Here is a 23,240-nt window from a genome sequence, read left to right on the forward strand (position 1 = left end):
GGAGAAGCACCTGGCTCCTGGCTTCAGATCAGTGCGGTGCGTCAGCCGCAGCACGCTGGCCGCAGCGGCCATTGGAGGGTGAACCAACAGCAAAAAGGAAGACCTTTCTCTCTGTCTCTGTCTCTCTCTCACTATCCACTCTGCCTGTCAAAAAAAATATATATATAGTTTGGTCATCATTAACTCCGAAACCTAGATGGCATCTGTATATGTGATGGTTAATTTTATGTCAACTTCACTGGACCACAGGGTGCCCAGATATTTGCTCAAGAGTTTTTCTGGGGGGCCAGCGCTTTGGCACAGTGGGTTAGCACCCTGGCCTGAAGCTCCAGCATCTCATATGGGCGCCGGTTCTAGTCCTGACTGCTCCACTTCTGATCCAGCTCTCTGCTATGGCCTGGGAAAGCAGTGGAGGATGAACCAAGTCTTTGGGCCCCTGTGCCTGTGTGGGAGACCTGGAGGAAGCTCCTGGCTCCTGGCTTCAGATCGGTGCAGCTCCGGCCATTGCGGCCAATTGGGGAGTGAACCATCAGATGGAAGACCTCTCTCTCTCCTCTCTCTCTCTCTGCTTCTCTTCTCTCTGTGTAACTCTGCCTTTCAAATAAATAAATAAAACTTTAAAAAAAAAAGATTTTTCTGGGTGTTTCTGTATAAGTGTTTTTGTAGAGATTAGCACTGAAATTTATGTAAGGCAGATGGTCCTCTCTATTGTGGTTAGGTCCCATTCAATTAGCAGATATTATTTCAAGACACACAGAAGCCCTTCAGAATATTAATCAATCTTTAGTGTGCTCAACCTCCTATGAGCATGACTTGTATTTCCTGAATATCTTTATACAAACTTTCTACATCCTCCTTTCCAGGTCTTAATTCCTCCAAACCAACTTCCATCACATCAGCCTTACTAACATTATTACCACCCAAGCTGCCAGCTACCTACATCTTGGAAAACCCAGTTCTCAGCCCTTGTCTAACTTGATCACTCAATAGCATTTGTGGTTGCTGTTGCTGCACTTTATTACGTCCCTTTTTAAACTACTTCTTAAATTACCTTCTGGAAGATTGAATCCTGCTAGTTTCCCTTCTATCTGACTGGTCATTCCTACTCAGTTGCTTTTGCGGTCCCCGCCACCTGTACCAGCCATCTAAACGTTGAGCACCCTAGAGTTCTATCCCCAGCCTTTTCCCTTGTATTCCCATTCCTTATGTCATCTCATCCAGTTCCAGTTATTCAGTAATGGTTTCCACATCTGTACCTCCAGCCCTATCTGTCTCCCAAGCTTCAGCCTTATGCACCATCTGTCTGCTGGACACGCCAACTTAGATGTGTAATAGGCATCTCAAAGTTAATGACCCCAAATAGAACTTGAGATGTGCCCTTTCCCCTGCCTATGCTAAACACCCCACTTCTACCAGATGAGATCAAACCCCAGAGCCCACTGGGACTCCTACTTCACATATACCCCCCATATCCAATACATCAGTATGTCTTTGAAATACATCCAAATATGTCTTTGAAATACACCCCGAATGTGACTGCTTTTAAAAGTCTCAGCCACTTCACTCAGCTCAAAACTATCCCATTTCTTTCCAGGGATCTTGCAATCAGTTTCATTTTACCACTCTGCTTCCACTTTGTTCCCCTAGAATCAATGTTCTACCCAGCAGCCAGAGTAATAGCTTTCGAGCACAACTTAGGTCATCACACCGTGCTTCTGTTCAGACTCCCCAATGGATTCCCATCACTCTCAGTAAAACCCAACCTCCTCACTGCATCTGTAAGGCCTTGCCCTCTCTCTCCATCTCATCTGCTCCTCTGACACTCCACTGTGCTCTTGCACATTGATCTTCCTGCTGTCCTTCAAACACACCGCGCTCATCCCGCCTCACCACTGTTGCCCTGCGCTTCCCTTTGCTTGCACTCTTCTCTTGGGCTTGCCACAGTTTCCGTTGTTTCATTCACATTTCTGAATGTCATCTTCCAGGCCAGCACCACAGCTCACTAGGCTAATCCTCCACCTGCGGTGCCAGCACCCTGGGTTCTAGACCTGGTTGGGGCCCCGGATTCTGTCCCGATTGCTCCTCTTCCAGTCCAGCTCTCCACTGTGGCTCGAGAGTGCAGTGGAGGATGGCCCAGGTCCTTGGGCCCTGCACCCCATGGGATACCAGGAGAAGCACCTGGCTCCTGGCTTTGGATTGGCGCAGCGTGCCGGCCACAATGCACCAGCTGTAGTGGCCACTTGGGGGATGAACCAACGGAAAAAAGGAAGACTTTCTCTCTCTCTCTCTCTCTCTCTCTCTCTCTCTCACTGTCTAACTCTGCCTGTCAAAAAATAAATAAAATTTAAATAAAATGAATGTCATCTTCCCTAAACGGTTTTTCACAGACCACCCAGCACCCTCTACGTCTTGACCACTAATCAATTTTATTTTTAGTACTTGTCAATAACAAGAATATACCAAGGTAGCTATTCATCTATTTGTTTATCATGTTTGTTCAGTTTTGCACTGAAATGCCAAGAACAATGCCCATCACTCAATAATATTAAATGAACAAAAGAATAAAACACAAATTTCCCCAGGCTGCTTTCACAGCAGGACTTGGTACTGGAGTAAATGATATTGTAAAAGGTATCTTCTTTGAAAACATTCTATTAGACATCTGAGCACCTGCCAACTCCGTTGGGGCAAGTCTGTTCATGCCAGATCCCTTTTGCTTCCTGTCTTCCTCCATAGAGGCTGCTAGAGCAGAGCTTGCTGCTGGCAATAAAAGCCTTTCCCTCTGAAGAGCTCTTTCTAACTGAGTGCTGTGGCCTCCTAGCCCCTAGGTATAATTAGTATAATAAGTAGGCATGGTGAAACTCAAGTTGCTTTTGGTGATCTTTGCTTACTTAGAAATAACCAAACATTATAGCAGTATATGATGATGTTGTTGTAACTGCTATAAGACACAAGAGGGCAGCAAATCCAACTCTTACAAACATTTTTAAAGGAATTTTGATTTGATGCTCCATAGATTGGATGAATTTTGGCGAGGACTGACATTAAGCAGCAGTGAAAATGAATGAGCTATATAGATATAAGAATAAACCTACACGAATCTTACAAAGCATTAGTGAAAGAAGCAAGACACACAAAAATGCATATCATTGGATGCCATGTATGCAATGTTCACAAATAGGCAAAATTGAACTACATTATTAGGCTGCATAGATAGGTGATCCCACTATAAAGAAAGGCAAGGAATTGATTGTCACAGAAGTGAGGTCTCTGAGCTTGAGGGGTTTGTGTCTGGATGGCACACATGGGAGGCTATCGGGGTTCAGGTGCAATTTCATTTCTTCACCTTTGCAGAAATTCTGCAGGTGCCCCATTGGCATTTACTTGCTGCACTCCACGGCAACAGTTCACACTCATTTCTGTAGGCAGCTCTACATTTCACATTACAGTCTTTTTTAAGGGAAGGAAAGAGATTAAGAAAGGGAAAGAAGGGGCCGGCTCTGTCATGTAGTAAGCTAAGCCTCTGCCTGTGGTGCTGGCATCACATATGGGCACCTGGCTCAAGTTCAGGCTGCTCCTCTTCTGATCCAGCTCTCTGCTATGGCCTGGGAAAGCAGCTGAAGAAGGCCCAAGTGCTTGGGCCCCTGCACCCATGTAGGAGACCTGGGAGAGATCCTGACTTCAGATTGGCTCAGCTCTGGCTGTTGCAGCCATTTGGGGAGTGAACCAGTGGATGGAAAACCTTTCTCTCTGTTTTTCCCTCTCTCTGTAGTTCTGCCTCTCAAATGAATGAATAAAATATTTTTTAAAAAGAGAAAGAAAGTGAAAGAAAAGAGAAACAGGAACATACAGATTGCAAAAGACAGGCGGAGAGAGAAGCTTGTGATTAGATAAGAGAAGAGAGATGCTGAGGAAGGGAATTAAAGGAGAAAGAAGAGGAGAGATGGAGAGAAAGAGGAAGAACCAGGAAAGCCCAGATGGAGATCTGTAAAGGTAAAGAGTGTGAGGGAGCAGTGATGAGAGGAAAAGGGAGCGGAGATGAAAGACGAGCAGAGAAACAGTGCAGGGAGAAAGAGGTGAAGAGGCGGCAGGGAGAAAAGTGCAGAAGATGAAGAGACAGAGTTGCCGGGAGGGAAAAATCAAGCAGAAAATTGAAAGATCGGGAAGGATGGTAGCCTTGCAAGACAAGCTGGCGGGCAACCCTGTGGCCCCAGGAAGCTTCATCTTGCTGTGGGTGCGGCTGGGAGAGGATGAGAGCAGGCTGCTAAGGTGTTCTTAGAGCTTTAGTGTCAGCTGACCTGTCACAGACGCACGGAGCTAGGAAAGACAGTGGCAGGGCCAAGGCAGGATGCTGGCCAGTCCTCAACAGGCACTGAGAGGATGACCCGACTTCACAATGCCCCATCTTATTTGGAGATTCTGCAGGTTTCTCTCTTTCTCTCTCTCTCTCTCTCTCTCTCTCTCTCTCTCTCTCTCTCTCCCTGTCTATCTCTATCTCTATCTCTCTCCCTCTTTCTCTTTCTTTCTCTTTCTCCCCCCACCCCCATTTTCACATTTAGTCTCTTACTTCCCCTCCTCTCCTTGCCAACCTCCACACTCCCACTTACGTGGTTGAGATCCTAACTGGACCAGCTGGACACATGGCTGATGCCCTGGAGAAGTCAACCGCCTGACACTGGAAAGCACTTGAGGAAGGCTACAACACTCTCCATCCGCTGCTCGGAGAAAGCTGAGCTCGAAGTATTGCCATGGGCAGGTGCACTGCTCAGTGAAGCAGGGGCCTCAGTTACCGTCTTCAGCACCTTGTCATTACTCACTTTCTCAGCAACAACTCTTCCCAAGGCTTAGAAAACCCTGAAGTGTTACCAGGAGTTTGGGTCTTAAATGCTATTGTTACTTCTTCTCCAATCGCCTCCTTATCCTGTCCAATTATGCCTTCCTCAGCCAGGGAATTTATCAAAAGGCACAATTTTGGGGACCTAAATGCTGACTCTGATTTGCTTAGAGAGGTTTTGCTACTGAAGGAATCCAATAAGAAGTCTATATAACATTTAATCCATGGCCTGAGTCATCAAGGGGCTGACTGGCCAATGAATGAAGACATAGCTGTCCCTGGGGAAGACAGCCCACTTGCACTCTTATGCCATTGGAGCCCCTTGAGCAGGTAGTCAGAGGAGAACTCACTTCCTTGAGCCTAGAGTGAGGCACCTGTTCAATTCTGGTTGAAGGAAGCCTCTACCCAACTGCCACCCCTTGGGCCTGCAGGATATCTACCAAGGTGTCCTTGGCAAGATGTGCTTTAGAGTACAAACTCTTAGCTCTTCTTTCACCCAGGCTTCCTAAATGTACCAAAACATTATCTAATCATCTACAAGAGCCTGAACAACAGGAATAGCATCATCAATGAACCAGAAATTTAAAGACTTCCACTAGGGAATGATGCAGAAGAGATAAGATTGCAAAATTTCTTGATCAACTGAAAGAGGGCCTGAGAGCAAGTGAAGAAGATCCCTGCCAGAGCCTAAGAAAGCTGAGGCCCAGGCCAGCTGCAGGCAGCAGGGACAGCTGACGAAAGAAAGACAAGATAGGAAGGAAATCGGGAAAGCAGCAGAGCAGCCATCATATGCATAGTTATGAACACAATATTACATCACAAAGTACTTCTGGAGAAATAAAGTCTACGATACAAAAAACTTAATAATCTATATAACTTAATGATACTGATGAGCTTCACTAAATCACTTTATTGGACACGTACTGTGCAAGTGCGTTACATGCAGTATCTCGTTAATCCCAACAGAATGACTATATAGCAGGTACTTTAGAGTTACAGCTATTCAAAGGCTGAAGACACAAAGACTTAAAGAGAGCCTGACCAAGACCACATGGCATCAAACTGGTACCCAGGCTAGTCCGAGTCTGAAGTCCATGTTTTTATGAGCCACACGGTGTTTCTTCCTCTCATGTCCTTCCAACAACAAGGAGGGAGCCAGTGAGAGGCTCAAAGAGTCAGATGTTAGGAAACCTCTGCGTCCTAAAGTCTCCTGATGTGAATGCAAATGCACGATGTTCTCAGCTTTTCCACATGAAACTGGGAGTGTGGTAGATTGGCGCTCAGGTTCTTGAAGGTCCCCTCCAGCTTGAACGATCTGTAAAACTGAGTTCCAAAGACTCTTTCAGGAGTTCTCTTTTTGTTTGCTTTTTTTTTTTTTTTTTTGACAGGCAGAGTGGATAGTGAGAGAGAGAGAGAGAGAGAGAAAGGTCTTCCTTTACCGTTGGTTCACCCTCCAATGGCCACTGCAGCCGGCGCACCACGCTGATCCGAAGCCGGGAGCTAGGTGCTTCTCCTGGTCTCCCATGTGGGTGCAGGGCCCAAGCACTTGGGCCATCCTCCACTGCACTCCCGGGTCACAGCAGAGAGCTGGCCTGGAAGAGGGGCAACCGGGACAGAATCCAGCGCCCCAACTGGGACTAGAACCCGGTGTGCCAGCGCCGCAGGCGGAGGATTAGCCTATTGAGCGGCAGCGCTGGCCTTTGTTTGCTTTTTTTGTTTTAGTTTTTTTTTTAAGGTTTATACTTCAGGGATGATGATGAATAAGAAAATGATAGCAGATCCTGACAACAGGTGATTCTCACATCAGAGGATTCCATTCTGGGTCTTACAGGCTGAGGATGGAAATACAGTTGTACCAGTGCCTTTATAAAGTGTTGTTCTTGACCTCTTACTGTTCCATATAGAGCTGCATTCTGCCCCCACCCCCCACCACCACCATCACCACCACCATGGCCTTCCCTGTGTCTCAGTCAAAGACAGGACTGAGGGTGCAATGAAAGTAATAAACAAACAGGGGTCATGTGCCCCCTCCAGGACTGACGCCCTCCTCAGAATGCTCTAAACCAGCCTTGTCACACACACGCCAGGACGGGGAGCTGCTGGAAGCTCAGAGGGTTTGTGGACAGGCCTCATCACCAACGAGCAGCAAGGGCCTGTGCACTCCTACTTTTAAGGCATAAGCCCAGAAAATCCCCTTGTGTTTCATCGTCACTTCACACTGAACACCTATTAATTTCAGAGTGGAATTTTCTACCCATCAGGACATCTTGAATTCAGGACCCAGAATTTACTGCCCAACTTTAACACAATTTCCAAGAGACTTTTTCTGCTCTATTCTCCATCTCTACCTGTCAAAGCAAATCCCTTCTGCAGGGCCCAGCTCAAACATCACCTTTCCCTAGAAGCTTCCCTGACTCTCCCAACCATAGTTTCCCTCCCTCAATCCTGACCCCCACGGTGACATTGTTCTTTTCTCTTCATCTATTGGTAAAGCAGGGGGTGCAGCATCATGTCATCCTGGCAGCGTGCACAGAGTCTCTCAGAAAAACACTGGATTTAGGCTCAGCCCTAGGCATATTATTCCTATGGCCCTGAACCTTACCACTGTATCCACCTAATAGGGTCACATCAGCAACCATAATTCATATTTTCCTGGCTTGCTAACATGCACCTTACCCAAGAAGCAGATCAGGAAGATAATGCCAAAGGAGACCTGGCAATGGGGACACATGACAGGGAAACACCCAGAGCAGAGCCTCTATCCAGCCTCATGAGCACGCATCCCAAGTGGAAGACACGCACTAGCCACAAGCAGAGTGAGTCCTGCAGAAGAAAGTACAGCAAGGGTGTTAGGGATTACTGCAGAGTACACACAAGTAGCCTGAAATCTTGTTGTCTTCATAAAGCAATCAACAAGGCTCTTAGTGGCTTCCCTATCAACGTGAGGACCAGGACCCCTGAGAGGGATGAGCAGAATTTACCATTTCCATGACCGCTCAATGGGGTGTCCTTTGCACACGCACAAGAGGAAAAGGGAGGGATTCCAGGAAGAGCAGATTGCTCCATATGGTGCCTGGCTCCAGCAACATCCAGCTTCACTCTGGGACGCTCAAGGTGACCCTGCTCCCTGGGAATGGGTCCTCACTGCTTTGACCTCCATCAACATTGTGAGCATGGCCATCAAGGTCATGGACCTGCAAGCCAGGACCTCTTAATCCTGCCCAGAGGGAGTGGCAGGAGGGAGACTCCCCACTCCCAGGCTGGGAAAAAGTCCCAGCTTCAGAATCCCTCAAGCCAAGGGGAGAGAGACCAGCCATGGGGTTTCACTGTCCTCCTGGGACAGGGCAAGGAGGGGAGAAAGGGACACCCAGAGGGGAGGGAAATAAGAGAGGAAAATGGAGAGAAGAGAAACAGTGTGGTGGAGGAGAAGCAACAACGTAAGAGTGATGAATGAGAGAAAGGAAAGAAGGAAGGAGGGAGGGGATAGGGCCAAGAAAAAGGAGAAAAAATGAGACAATCTTTAGAATTAATGAGACAGAGACTAAGAGAGAAACAGAAGGAAGGAGAGGAAGATGAAGAAGAGAAGCAAATGGAGTCAGAAACAAGAACAAGAGGAAGAAGCAGAGGGGTGAGAACAAAAGAAGGAAAGAGAAAGAGAAAGACGGGCAGCAATGGTTAAGGAACAGAGAGTGAAGAGAAGCTAGAGGAAGCAGAAGTAGAAAAGGCAGGAATCGGGAAAGGAGAAAACAAGAGCCAAGGGGATTCCGAGACGGAGAGGCAGGAGGAAGCCGGAGGAGACGCCTTGAGCTAAGTGGGATGGAGAGCAAGGAAGAAAAGAGGGCAGGAGAAAAGTCTCAGAGTGCCAGAGAGCTCCCAGGGAAGGGCGCGAGGGAGCAGAGAGTGTAAGACGGGAGGCGGGCATCAGACAGGTGAGCCCCGGAGTAAAGGAGAAACAACGTCCAGTCTCCCAGCAGCAGGGACAGAAAGGATCTGAGAGGGAGGGAAAAGTGTAGACAAGGAGGAAGCAATGGAATGAAGAAAGAGAGCAAAGGGAAAGGGTCGGATCAGAAGCAGGACACGGGCCTGTCCGCCAGCCACCTGATTGTGATCATGTCTGGGCCTCCATTTTCTCAACTGTAAAATGAGGTGCTTGCACATTTTTATGACAGCTAAATCTGAGAATGTATGCAAATACCTGAAATGCCGAGGTCACTGGGTGATTCGCATTATGTAGCAGGTTGTGGCTCTGAAGCCAACATGAGCAAGGCTTACATTACTCATCTCCACATCCCCAACACTCAGCCTGGTACACGTCACTCTTTCAGGGTGTGGCAAATGAATCGGACAAAGGCAGAGAAGGGAAGACACAGCAGGAGCAAAGGAGATAGGCAAGGAAAAGAGAGATGGGGAGAAGTGAAAGGCAAAGAAGCAGAGAAATAAAACTGAAACAAGGGCAGAAGAACAGCGCAAAGCAATGAGAGGGAAGCAGCAAAGAACGCCACCTCGGTGACGACCAGGCAGCTCAGATGAGGGGCCCCCACGCAGCAGTGTAGCGTGGAGTTCCGTGGGTCCCGTGGGGGTGGAGCTGCTGGACAGACATGCCTGACTGTGGCCTGGAGTGCTGGGGCAGCAGGCAAAGCCAAGGAGGATAACAGGGCTGTGGGGAGGGTTGAAGACCTCAGCCCATCCGTCCCCTTTTGGAATTTGATCTCCAAAACTAAACTGGAGTCAACTTGATATCTTGAAGCTCCATCTACCTTGAGCACCTTATTCGCAGGCAACGAACCCTGCTTCTCATAGCTACACCATCACGCTGCTGGGGAAGCGGAGGCCTCAGCCCGGAGCCTCTTTCAGCAGATTGTGAAACTGCAAATTCAGTGAGAGCTCAGCAACCATCACCCTGGATGGGGAAGTTTGCCTCGAGGTACAGAAGTAGGTAGGACTGATTAATGAGCAAATCAGCCTAACAGTTCCTTCAACTCTCCGTCTATACCCCTGGACATCACCTCTTCCCAAGAAACCTCTGGAAGGTCCATTACCTTGAACTAAAAATGGAGACTTGATAGCATAATCTACATTTTGGATTAGTAGACATGTGGGTAAATGGTGAATTGGCTGAATTGGCTCATTACAAGCAGTGAGCACGGAAAATAGGAGACGTTTTGGCAGAACAACTTGATCCAATGACATCAGATGGGAAGGGAGCATTTTGAGTATAACATGGTGTTTGTCACTGTCCTGGGGGACAGGGGTGGAGTGAAATAAAAATAAAAGAGAGATTGTACTAAATATCATGTTGAACTTGGAGGCACAAACATCAAGGTCATGATGCCCAACTACCAAATGCTACACACAGAGGTGGGAGGTTTTCTCCTTTAGGCAACCTATGGAGCTCTGGCACATGGTAGATCCTCTGTACCATGGTACCCAGCAAAGCAGCTACAATGCCAGTGAGCAAGGCAGTACCCAATGGGAGATGGGAGTTCCTGAGACAAAATGATAGTATCCAAAACAAAGTCAGCAGCAAAAGTGTCCTCCAGCTAACAGGACACTGTGCAACTGAAACAGCATCCATGTTCCAATGAGCAGGTAAATGCAATGAAATGAGTAGAATAGAGTTGGTGTGAGTGTCAGCAGAGTGTCTGCACCATAGCAGAGCACCTGGGTAGAAGGAGGAAAACCACGTATGTTCTGATATCTCCCAGAGGTGATTGTTGGGGAAGTGGCTCCTTAATTAAAGTGAAACTGCAGTCCTCAGCACTGTCCAGGAGAGGGAGAATCTGCCTTTGGGGGACACAGTTCTGCCTAACAATCTGCTCTTCTCATTGTTGAAAACCACCTCTGTATCTGTCAGGAGCAAGCAGCCAACGTGCACTATAAAGAAAAAGCCGTAAGAATCGACAGCCACTTCTCCTGACATTTCCAAGCCGTGGTGTTCCTCCAGATTCATTTACGGGAAACATGAACTCAAGTTGTTTAAGCCTCTGTGGGCCTAGTTTTCATCGCTTGCAGTTAAAATCTTGGAATTGTACCCAAAAACATAGAGCCAGCTACCAGACACAGCCCCACTCAGAGCCCTAATCCCCAACCCGTCTTCATGGCTCTGCTGTCAGTGACTATCTATTATCCATCACCCAAAAAATTCTTCAAGCACAAGACCCCTCCCAGTGTTCACAGCCAACAGAATAACCAAAATACATGATAGGTAACTACTTATAAGAGATACACTACATTAAACAGATGTCTTTTACTTTTTTATAAATACGAGACGAGAGAGAGAGGAAGAGAGGGAGAGGTGCAGCATTTGAAAATAGAGTTCCAAGGGGGAAATGATGCTGTAAGGTAAATGGGTTATCCTGAATAGAAGGTCCTATTCCTCTGAGCCTAGAAAAAAAAGAGGTTAAAATGACTACAGTTTCTGGTATATGAGTGAAAATAGGAGGAATTAAGAAAAGCTGAAAAGAAGACCCTGCTGGCCAGGGTTCATGTAGTAAAGGTAGGGTGGAGACATGGGGGGAAGTGATGATTGCTTGGAACAAGCTTAGTGGAGAACGGGGGAGGAACTGTTTGGATGGCTGAGGAGGCCTCGATCAGGAAGTGCCCAAGCTTCCATGCGATTGAATTATCTTCTGGTGAGACATGGCAGCAGTTTGAACATTGGTTTAATTTCCTCTCCCAACATTGTATAAAGACAAGGTCAACTACATTTTTAAAGAATAGAAATCCATAACAGCAGATAGAAGGGAAGTGATACTACATGATGGCAGAAGAAGTTAGTGAAGTTTTGGAAAGTAAAATTGTTTGAATGAGTGTAGGAAGACAGTAGGTGGCCACTGGGGAGAAAATGGAATGACAGTGAATGCAGGCGCAAGGATGTAACGGGCACCTGAGGCATCAGTATCAGGTGGGAACTTGTCAGAAACCCAAATACTCCGACCCCACTGTAGACCTCCCATGTAAGGCTGGGGGTTGGAGGCCAGCTCTGTGGCGTAGTGGGCTAAGCCTCTGCCTGCTGCACCAGCACCCTATATGGGCTCTGGTTCTAGTCCTGGCTGCTCCTCTTCCAATCCAGCTCTCTGTTATAGACTGGGAAACAATGGAAGATGACCCAAGTGCTTAGGCCCCTGCCGCCCGGGTGGGAGACCCAGAAAAAGCTCCTGCCTCTGGGCTTTGTATCAGCCCAGCTCCAGCCGTTTAGGGAGCGAACCAATTAGGGAGCAGCCATTTAGGGAGTGAACCAGCGGATGGAAGACCTCTCTCTCTGTCTCTCCTTCTCTCTGTCTATAACTCTACCTCTCAAAGAAAAAAAACACATCTCCAAAGATAAAAAAAAAAAAAAACCCTGGAGATGGGGTGCAGGTGTCTGATATTTAATCAGTTCTTCAGGTGTTTTTAAGTGTGAAAAACACTGCAACAGGTATGGGGTCAAAACCCAGAGTCTTAGGGATTGAAAGCACCTGGTATCTCTGAGAGCAGGAGCTCAAAACAAGGCTAAACTTCAAAAGAACTAGCTAACAGTCTGTCTGAAGAGAGCCTGTAAGGCCAGATTCCTTCTCTCAGTTCAAGCAGGCAGATAACCATCCTGCTTCCCTACAGTTGATGAAGCACATGAACTTGAAGCAGATGGACTGGGACCAGAAGTGGCTCAGAGTAAGAATGAGTCAGCATACTACAAACAAAGAAATTATTGAAAAATCTGATTATTAAAAAGTGCCCTCCACTCCCACTTGGCTTCCAAAGTGGAAATAAAGATTCTAATTGAGTCCCTGCTCCCAAGCAGATGGGAAGTTCCTCTACAGGCCGGGCAGACTGAGAGGTACAGATCCAGACGTGAAGGGGTAACACGCCAACCCAAGAAAAAACCGAGTCTCTTGCTGCCTGGTCACCGTGCAATGAGGCCACCAGCCTCCAAGTCCTGGGAGTGTGCTCCCTATCAAGGTTTAGCGCCTCTCTTACACATGAAAAGTCAACCATCACAGGACGTTTGAAGAGAGTATGTAATGTAAGAGATGCAAAAATAGCCCCAAACAAAGGAACTCTAAGGAAAGAGACCATACAGGAAGCAGCAATAATTCCCAAAACTACAATGAGCGTCCTTCAAAGGATGAGAAAATATATTCTGTAGATGAAACAAGAATGAAAGGCTGAAAAAAACAGAGAATTCAGAAAATAAAAGCAAGTTCTTAGACATTTCAGAAGAGTCTTTAGCAGAAACTCAACTTGCAAGAAAAGAATTAGAACGTAAAGTTGAGGTTTCTGGAAGAGCAGAACCAACCAAAAATGGGGCAAAGAGACCACATAGGAGAGAATTAGCAAGGGAATTAGAAGATCAATCCAAGACATTCAGTATTTGGATAATAAAGCTTAAGAAAGAAAAAAAAGTGGAAATGAAGGGGAGAAAATTATAAAAAGAAATGATTTCCCAGCACCGAAAAACATAAATTTCTTGATTTAAGGGACAATAAAAGCACATTAACTATAAAAGGACCACAAGGCATTGTTATGGAATTTGCGAGTGCTATTAATAATGAAAAGACCCTAAAACTTTCCAGAGATGGAGAAAAGGAATCTGTGTCCAGAATCACAAAACCAGTCAGGCCCTGGCTTTCTCCACACAAGCCTGGACGCTAGCACAGAGCGGAAGGCCTTCAACCTTCCAAGATGGCGGGCTTTGCTGCCTCCCTGTTTTGGTTAACAGGGAGGGAAGGATTCGGGGAAATAATATCTCCAAGTATTTTCCCTCCTATACACTCACTCTCCACAAGCTCCTGGAGGAGTCCCACCAGAATCTGGGAATAAACCAAGAAAGAGGAAGACAAGCGCCTCCAGGGGGCGCAGGAGCTGACGCAGGGCGAGGGCAAGGGAGTTGCAGTTGGACTATGTGAGGCAGTCTTCTGCTGTAGAAAGTGCTCCAGGAAGGCGTCTCCAGGCGAGAGAGTTCTCCATGGCAGCTTTGCTTCCAGTGCCACAATCCTAAGAGCCCTTGCATGGTTCCATTCCAGGTGTTTCCAGGAAATAGGGAAAGTTAAAGTCCACTATCGGATGAAGGTCGAGAGTACGTCAAGTTCATTTCTGAAGACGGGGAGTCTGCAGGTGGCTTACAGAGGAGACAGGATCTGGGGAGACAACAAAGATCACAATAGCGTGTGTCACCCAGGGCTCTAAGGAAAAAGCCTTCCTTTATCTGTCCAGACTGTGAGCTAGGACTACCAATCCTGCAAGAAGTGCCTCTCACTAGGACAAAGGTCAGGGAAGATTCACCGTACTAGATAATACAAAAAGAAACATGCAGGGGCCCATATTGTGGCATAGCAAATAAAACTACCACCTATAATGCCACATCCCATATGAGGGCCAGTGCAAGTCCCAACTGCTTCACTTCCAACCCAGAACCCTGCTCATGGCCTGGAAAAGTAGCGAAAGATGGTTCAAGTCCTTGGGCCCCTGCAACTGCGTGGGAGACCAGGAAGAAGCTCCTGGCTCCGGGCTTCAGCCTGGCATATCTCTGGCTGTTGTGACCATTTGGGGAGCAAACCAGAAGATGGAAAATCTCTCTCTTTATCTCTCTCTCTCTCTCATTCAGTCTTTCAAATAAATAAATTAACCTTTAGGAAAAAAGAAACATGCCATAAACCAAGTATCCACTGGTGTTTATGGATATTCTGCTAGATGGAATATATCCCCCTCAGGGAAAAAAAAAAAGGCGGATAAATAGAGAAATGTTTCGGTAAATATATATTTGGAATCTGCACTGAGACATAGAATAGGATATAAATTTATCTCCAATGTGAGATCATTAGGAGTTGTGGCTTTCTGGATGTGATAAAGAGGTGACATTCATAGGCCCTGCATAGCCTTGGCTTCTAAAGCCATAAACTCAGCCAACTGTAGATCAAAACCATTTGGGGAAAACAATGTAGCTGTACTGAGCAGTTCCAGAATTTTCTTGTCATTGTTCTTCAAACAATATTCAGATGATATTTACATTGTATTATTTATTATAAGTAATCTAGAGATGCCATAAAGTATATGAGGATATGCAAATACCATGTCATTTTATGTAAGGGAATCGAGGGTCTTTGGATTTCGATGTCAAAGAGGTATCCTAGAACCAGTTCTCCATGGATACAGAGGGATGACTGGAGATCAGGAACAAACTGGCAACCCCATAGAGAGACGTGAGTTAGGAACTGGTCCAGCTTAGAAGAGAACTTAAAGTTAAACCCTCACAGGAAAAAAAGCGACCATGGGAGCAGCACAGGAAAAATATAAACTGAAAGCTCAGTAAATGGACAGAGGGAAACAAATGAGGAAAGAGTTGAGGGATTACAGAAAAAATGGTAGATATGAAAGATACACAAAGCAAAGCCCAGGTAAATAAATATGTGGAATCTCCACATTTAAACATAGAAAAGGATAAAAATTAAAGAAATACTTCAGAAACTCCTTCCAAAAATAAAAGCATATTTAATTTAAAATTGAGAGGGCACACAATGTTCCAGAAATAAGTAACATACTGTAATAAAGCTACTGAACTTCAAAGACAAAGAAGTCTTTGGGGAGCCCTACAGAAGTGCTAAGTCACTTACAAAGGGAAAAAATAAGAATGACCTCAAATTTCCCCAGAGTAAACTCTAAACCAGAAGATAATAGAGCAATGTTTATGAAATCCTCACGGAAATAAATTGTAACCAAAGGATAGTTTACTTACTCAAAATATCATTCAAGTATAAATGCAAAAAAGCACATTTTGAATGTCAGATGAACCCTTCTTGTAAAAATACTAAACAATGAACTTCAATCAACCAGGAGAGAAGTGAAAAAACAACAACAGGATTAGCATTGAGATTGAATCTACTCTATTGTAGAACAAAGATTAAAGCAAATGCAGGGGTTATCATACCAGAGCAAAATATAACTAACTGGTATAATAACTGCTACCGATGCATACTAATTCTGCTCATCTTTGTACAAAGGGGTTAGAAAATCACTGGAGGCTGACAGATCAAGTAAAAATAATTAAAATCTACTTAGTAATGCAAAAGTGAATGCTAAGAAAAATAACAACTAGAATTGAAAGGAAGAGTGGAGAGAAGAAAAAGAAATTGTGCTCATCTGTGTGTTCACAGCGTGAAGTCAATAGATTCTGTCTAGACAGAAGATTAAAGATTTCATTCTGTTACAGTTCTAATAGCAATTTCAGATAAAATACAAATACTTTCCATTTGTTTGCTTATTAGAATAAACACACATATATTCAAAAACATTACAAAACACATTTCATGGAAGACATGATGAAAAAAATATAACAAAATAATATGACAGAACTAAACCAAACTTAGCATTTACAGCAGAGTTCTGGTAAACCCTGGGCCTCAGGACTCAGAGCCAGGGGTGGGGTGCAAAACAAAATCCCTTGACTCATCACTTGGCCTATTTCTATGGTGCACTTCCTCTCACCATGGCCCATTTCAAGCCCTGCATCTGATAGCACTGTGGAGTTGGAATGCATGTGTAACTTTGGCTGGCAGGACCCGGCTCCTGCACACCACTGCTGCCAGCAGTACACTGAAATCAGCCAAGGAGACTTTTGTATTGGCTTTCAAAAAAACCAGCTGAGTGCTGTATACAGGAAACCCTCTTAAAGTGGTTGAAAACTTTGAAAGTGAAATGTTGGCAAATGAGGGGGAAAGAGAGATGAGGTATCATTCCCTTGTAACAGACAAGATGAATTTCAGGAAAACAATATAAAATAAAATATCTCAAGTAGTGCTTCGTAGTGATAAAGTACACAAATAATAATAAAAATTATGCATCTATACACACAAAGAAACATAATATCAATATCCATAAACAAAAATTGCAGGTGCTATGAGAAGAAAGAGATTTAAAACATATTAGTAAAAACATTTCATCACACTGAATTCTACAAAACATTCAAAGAGGAAGTAACTCCAATACTTTTCAAACTATTTCAAAATACTAAATAGTATGGAACTCTCCCAAACTCTTTTTATGTGGCTAGCATTACTCTGATACCAAAACCAAAGACACAACATTAGAAGAAAGCTACAGACCTATATCCTTAATGAATACAGACAAACGCTAGCAAATTAAATCCAAAACCACATCCAAAAAGATCATACATCACAACCAAGTGGGATTTATCTCAGAAACGCAAGAGTGTTTCAACATCGCAAATCAATAACTGTCATAAACCACATCAATAGATGCTGAGAAAGCTTTTGATAAGATTCAATACCACTTCAGAAGAAAAAAACCCTCCTTAAAGTAGGTATAGAAAGAACATATCTCAAAAATATAAAGGCTATCTGTGACGAACTAACAGCCACTATCATACTGAATGCAGGAAAGCTGAAAGCATTTCCCCTGAGATCTGGAACAAGACAAGGGTTCCATTTTCACCACTCTTATTCAATACAGTACTGGAAGTTTTAGCAAGAGCAATTAGGGAGGAGAAAGAAATAAAGGGCATCAAAATTGGAAAAGAGGAAGTCAAATTATCCATGCTTTCAGATGACATGATGCTGTCCGTGGAAAAACCTGAATACTCCCGGTGGAGTGTTAGAATTGATAAACCAGTTCAGTAAAGTTGCAGGTTACAAAATAAACATACAAAAAAAGAGTCGCTTTCAGCCAGCGCCACGGCTCACTAGGCTAATCCTCCGCCTTGTGGCGCCGGCACACCGGGTTATAGTCCCGGTCAGAGCACCGATCCTGTCCCGGTTGCCCCTCTTCCAGGCCAGCTCTCTGCTGTGGCCAGGGAGTGCAGTGGAAGATGGCCCAAGTCCTTGGGCCCTGCACCCCATGGGAGACCAGGAGAAGCACCTGGCTCCTGCCATTGGATCAGCGCGGTGCGCCAGCCGCAGCGCGCCTACCGCGGCGGCCATTGGAGGGTGAACCAACGGCAAAAGGAAGACCTTTCTCTCTGTCTCTCTCTCACTGTCCACTCTGCCTGTCAAAAAAAAAAAAAAAAAGTCGCTTTCTTGTATGCTAATGATATACTCATTGAAAGGAAAATCAAAAAAGAAAGCTTATTCACAACAGCCACAAAACAAATCAAATATTTAGGAATAAATTCAGCTAAAAAACTGAAAAATCTGTATAATGAAAATTGTCAGGAGCCGGCACTATGGCACAGCAGGTTAAAGCCCTGGCCTGCAGTGCCAGTATCCCATATGGGCGCTGGTTCTAGTCCTGGTTGCTCCTCTTCCAATCCATCTCTCTGCTATGGCCTGGGGAAGCAGTAGAAGATGGCCCAAGTCCTTGGGCCCCTGCACTCACATGGGAGACCCGAAGGAAGCTCCTGGCTCCTGGCTTCAGATCAGCACAGCTCTGGCCATCATGGCCATCTGGAGAGTGAACCAGAGGATGGAAGACCTTTTGCTCTGTCTCTACCTCTCTCTGTAACTCTTTCTAATAAATAAAATAAATCTTTCAAAAAAAGAAAATTATCAAACATTGATGAAGAAAATCATCAAGGATACAAAAAATGGAAAGATATTCCTTGTTCATAGATTGGAAGAATAAATATCACTAAAATGTCTTTATTTCCTAGAGCAATCCACAGATTCAAGACCTGAGACTATGAAATTGCTGGAAGAAAATGTTGGGAAAATACCCCAAGACATTGGCATAGGGAATGGCTTCGTGGACAAGACCCCCAAAGCACAAGCAACAAAAGCAAAACTAAACAAATGGGACTATATCAGACTTAGAAGCTTCTGCACGGCAAAGGAAATGATCAGGAGAGTGAAGAAACATCCAACAGAATGGGAAAAATATATTTGCAAACTACCTACCCAGCAAAGGATTAATATCTAGAAAATATCAGCCACTTAAGAAACTCAACAACAGAAAACAATCAATCCAGTTAAGAATGGGCAGGAGATGGTGCTGTGGCACAGTAGGTTAATCCTCCACAGATATGCAAACCCTATCTAGTCCTGGCTGCTCCTCCTCCAATCCAGCTCCCTGCTATGGGCTGGGAAGATAGTAGAAGATGGCCCAAGTCCTTGGGCTCCTACATCCACATGGGAGATCTGGAAGAAGCTCCTGGCTGCTGGCTTAGGATTGGTGCAGCTCTGCCATTGCAGCCAATTGGGAAGTGAACCAGCGGATGGAAGACCTCTCTCTCTCTCTGCCTCTCCTCTCTGTGTAACTCTTTCAAATAAATAAATAAATCTTTAAAGAAAAAAAAAGACTAAGGGAAACCCCCCCTGAATTACATTTTAACATCTTACAGTAATAACAAAAAAGAATTTGAATGTCTTAATTGGTACATGGAAATCAGATGGCTCTCTGAAGAAAAACACATGAAATTCTTTGTTTCAATCAGTAAACTAAAAACTAGAGATGTGAAATTGAAATATGTTTCAGGTGTACTTGAAAAGTTAAAGTCCCTTTTAAACTGCTAAAACATAAGATGAATTTCATTAAAAGGAAGGGAATGATGATTTATCAACAGATTATGTACACTAGCTTCATTGATCAGGCCTTTGTATGTCCTCCTTTGTATCAGTTAAATAAGAATAAGCTTAAAGACAGAATTAAAAGCATACTGGTTTTATTTGAGTATAGCTTTTACATTTTTGATGATTAAAGATCAGGTGATTAACCCATTTGTGATTCCCTAGAACAACATAAATCGATATTTCAGAATAAAGTAGGATAATCAATATTGCAGGATAATGTAGGATAATCGACATTACAAGATAATGTAGAATAGGCAAGATGTCTATTCTGCCATTGCCACCGAAGCGCTTTGGGAGAACAACTCGCCAGGATTTAATCAGTATAATTCAGAAAATCTTTAGATCTAATTCCAACTTTCTTATCCACTTGTTAGAAGACACACTTCCTCAATGGCATTTCCAACTCCCTATTTGTTTGAAACCGCTTCAAGCTACCACTGCAACTGAAGACCACTGTTACCCTCTAGGGAGTTCGCCTCCCCAGGGGTCTTCATCCGCTCCAGAGCGCTCTTCCTCTTCAGTGAATCCCAGTGGACATGGGGGTGGGGTCTCTTGTAAGGTCCCGGGTCCCCAAGGCGAGTCGGGAACCTCAGGCTTCCATGCACTGGACACATGGGCAGCTCCTTGGTATATTCAAGCACCACGGGTGCCAGCCTCGCGGGGCACGAGCTATGCGGCCCCACGAAGGGCAGGAACGCTCTGTGCTCCTCCGGGCGCTGCTGCTGCGCTAGTTCAAATTTTAAACAAGCAGCTGCGCGTGCTCGCTTTGCGCTGGGCCTGGCCCCGACTCTCACCTTTTCTCAAAGGCCTGCTTTGCAGACAAGTAAGTATGTGAATCAGTACTTAAAGGGGGTTCTCCCGACGTCTCACCAGCCGCTAAGATATCAGGAGACACGGGGATCTTTCCGTTAACCAGGCTGAGAGTCCTTGGAATCCGAGAGCTGAGATGCAGGGCCCGCCTCCCGCCCCTTCGCACTGGACGCATTTCAGAGTCCTTGAAAATGCGCAGAACGTGAAACAGCCACCCCTGGGGGCAACGGTGTTTGGCCCTAGTCTCGGTTTAGAAGCCGGTGACGAATCAGCTGATGATGTGTGAGACAGGCGCCCTGGAAGATGCGCTGAGGATGCGGATGTGCGTGGTGACCACAGAGTTGGTCCTGATGCGGGAGATGTTCCGAGGGAGGGCACTTGCGGAGTTCTAACACTGAGCTGTCCCACCCTCAGCAAACCGCACATGGCTACGAGCTCTTGCAATGAGCTGTCTGAAATAAGAGGTGCCATACATGTCAAATGCACATCACATTTCAATGTCTTTGTTTTAAAGCCCTTTATTCATCTTTACAATAATTACATGTTGAAATGATATTTTGGATGTGACTACTAGAGAATTTTCTACTATATATTAAATGGGTCCCCTATTCCATTTGGAAAGCACTACTTTGAAGGGTTTGGAGTATTGAAAATGGCTTACCTAAAATGTTCAGACAAAAATTGCCTCTCCTTTCAAAAAAGTGACACTGCTCCTGATCCCCAAGAAAATATCACTCCCTACCCTGTTCATATCCCATTCTAATCAGACAACCTTACTAAACCAGCTCAACTCAGACTAAAGATGTTGGCAGTAAAAGAAATTGCACCCTAACCACAGGCAGTCTGGGAAGGCAGAATTAGTCATGACTTTGACAGGACAGAAGAATTTAAATTTCTGCCAGCTGCTACACCGGAACCGAAGCAGCTGCTGGAAGCGCTAGTTCCACTGCACTGGCTGGTTGCTCAATTTTGAAGAGATGCACAGTAGAGAAACTGCAGAGAAGGGGAAAAGTAGTAGCAGAGGGCTCTCACCCACCAACTTTCATTTCCAGTTATTGTATGATTACAAATTATGATGCTATGGCATCTTTGGCCACCTTCAAAGTAATTGACCCTAATGAAGAAATTGCCTGCTGCTCTAGTATGAAATATAGCTAGGGACAGAAAATGATTCGTAAATTTAAGCTCTCAACTTGATCAGTGTCCTTTAATTATGTGATAGACAGTGGAGGGACTCCCATTTAGTGTATTGAATGGCTCTTAAAAACAGTGTGGCAAGAGAACAGTATAGCTTTAAATCATTGTGTGTTGAATGCTGGTCCTAATTTAATCTTCCTAAAACTTTTAGTTCTCTGGAAAGTAATCTCAAATGTATGTGCTCAAGAGGGTTTAAATCCAAGTTTATTATACTGTGAGGTTCTCCATGCAAAATTATTACTAGTGGGGCTGGTGCTGTAGCAGAACAGGTAAAGCTGCCGCCTGCAGTGCCAACACCCCATTTGGGGGCCAGCTTGAGTTCTGGCTGCTTCACTTCTGATCTAGCTCCCTGCAAATGTGGCTGGAAAAGCAGCCAAAGATAGCCCAAGCCCTTTGGCCCCTGCACCGATGTGAGAAATCTGGAAGAAGCTCCAGGATCCTGACATGGTATGGGCTCAGTTCTGGCCATTGTGGCCATTTGGGGACTGACCAGAGGATAGAAGATCTCTCTCTCTCTCTCTCTCTCTCTCTCTCTCTCTCTGCCTCTGCCTTTCAAGTAAATAAATAAGTCTTTGGAAAAGAAAAACTATTACTAGAGGGCTGCTTTGAAAAATGCCCATGAAAGTGATCAGTCTCCAAATCTGTGGTTGCCACCAGAGCTGTCATTCTCCCAACTTTAAGGTGGTTTCCGTGGCATGGCTACAGCTTGCTGTGGTATCCCCACATTTTCTTGAGTGTTTCCAACTTAGCCTCTGTATTCCCATGGAAGAATCTGGCTTCATTTGTGAGCTACCTCACCCAGGAGTTTGCTTTGCCTCCTCACTGCTAACCTGTTCTGTGGTGCAGCTCAGCCTCAGCTTTGCTGATGCTTCCCTTACGTGCTACACTACTGGACCAAAGCCCAGGACTTGGATCTCTGTTCCCTCAGACATGCACAGGTGAAATGAAACCATCCCATCCGTGTGGGAGGAGCTACCATCACATGGACACTTAATTTCCTAAGAAAGTAAGAAAGCTTTAGGCAGAAAAGCCTGGACAAGTGGAAATTGGAGAACTTCTACCATCAGGTCAAGTTACTGACTTTCTGAGGCTTCCCTTTCGCCCACCTTGCAGATACCAAACTTCAGTGCCATAATTGTCAGCTTTCTGAGACAGGATTGAGGTGTCTGCACCAAATAATGTGAAATAATTGGGAAACCCTGGAAACATGAGATGGGAGAGGTAGGGGAAAATGGAGACTGGTGCCATGGAAGACGTAACTTGAAATTCTGAGCTTTCTGCAATTTCTAGAAAGTTGAAGCTCAAGTATTCTTCCTGGCATCAAATAAAGCAGAGATGTGCACCCAGAAATGCTGGCTTGCATGTCAGGAGCCTTGGGTGGTCACTGACGTCAAAAATAAGAGTGTTCATTGTTAACAACAGGAGTCACTGTGCACTTACTCCCCATGTTGGATCTCTGTCCTTAATGAGGTATACTATGAGAATTAATGGAAAAATCTGTCTTCAAACAGTACTTTATACTTTGTGTGTCTGTGTGGGTGCAAACAGTTGAAATCTCTACTTAGTATAGAGTTGGTCTTCTGTATATAAAGATAATTAAAAATAAATCAATGAAAAATGAAATGGGAGAAGGAGTGGGAGGTGGGATGGGAGTCGGCATGGGAGGGCAGGAATGGGGGGAAGAAACACTATATTCCCAAAAGCTGTACATATGAAATTAGTATTCATTAAATAAGAACCTTAAATATTTTTTAAAATTTTTAAAAAAGAAAAAGAAATGCTGGCTTGGTCTTGTTCTGATCTCTGGCTTTTGGAAGTGAAGGTATCTGGGCCTGTGGTTTTCTTTGTTAGAAGAGGTTTTTGTTTTTGTTTTTTTTAATTTATTTCTTTGAGAGGTAGAGTTA

This window comes from Lepus europaeus, chromosome 2, assembly GCF_033115175.1.
Source record: "Lepus europaeus isolate LE1 chromosome 2, mLepTim1.pri, whole genome shotgun sequence".
Taxonomy (NCBI): Eukaryota; Metazoa; Chordata; class Mammalia; order Lagomorpha; family Leporidae; genus Lepus; species Lepus europaeus.